The sequence below is a fragment of the Sinocyclocheilus anshuiensis genome, unplaced genomic scaffold, assembly GCF_001515605.1.
Source record: "Sinocyclocheilus anshuiensis isolate Anshui unplaced genomic scaffold, SAMN03320099.WGS_v1.1 C32072124, whole genome shotgun sequence".
Classification (NCBI taxonomy): domain Eukaryota; kingdom Metazoa; phylum Chordata; class Actinopteri; order Cypriniformes; family Cyprinidae; genus Sinocyclocheilus; species Sinocyclocheilus anshuiensis.
This window is the reverse complement of record NW_015610268.1, coordinates 1-673: the sequence shown is the minus strand read 5'-3', so window position 1 is coordinate 673 and position 673 is coordinate 1. Positions and strand designations below refer to the sequence as shown.

Below are 673 nucleotides of genomic sequence, written 5' to 3'. Positions count from 1 at the left end.
TCGTTGAAGAGTTTGCGCAGGATGGGAGAGCAGATGTCTTCATCTTTCCACACGATGTGAACGAACGGAGAGCCTGCAGACCTCGAACCTGAGCAAAACAGAGAACACCGATGAGCTTTCTGACAGCTTTCATTTCCACATCCCTCTTTAGTCTTTCTAGTGTGGATGTGAATACCTTGCAGTCTGTAGTTCGTCTCATAGACTAACAGATCTCCAGGACCCCATTCAAAACCCAAATGCCTCTGGTGAAATCCAGCGCTGGGAATGAGCTGCAAGGATCACATAATTAAATAAGATTTTTTTTTGCATGCATGCATACTTAAACATATATACAAACACAACATATAACATACATATTTGTTATATTACACATATATAAACATACCATGGTATATTACTTTGTATCTATTTTAGTATCATGATATTACCTTAAGATACCCTCAGAACTACTTTATAAATGTTCCACATGCGTATTCTTCACTACTTGTACCGTGCATTAATAATCATATGCATAGATGAAAGTGTTTAAATTAGCGATTACCGTGGGACTGGGCTCAACATCCACCTCCTCCATAACACCGCGATATTAAATCCTTCCTAGAAATACCGACGTATAATGTTGTAATCATAGACTGTATAAAAATTGTAATACGGCCGTATTATCTGAACAACA

The 673-nt window shown here is 38.0% G+C and overlaps 1 long non-coding RNA gene across 1 annotated transcript; it reads right to left on the bottom strand.

The window, feature by feature from the left end:
• Positions 1–6: 6 nt before the first annotated feature.
• Positions 7–667, bottom strand: LOC107682330 (uncharacterized). Its single transcript, XR_001633454.1, has 3 exons — positions 542–667; positions 176–269; positions 7–88 (listed from the first exon to the last, which is right to left on the bottom strand). It is a non-coding gene; the product is annotated as an uncharacterized LOC107682330 (long non-coding RNA).
• Positions 668–673: the final 6 nt, after the last annotated feature.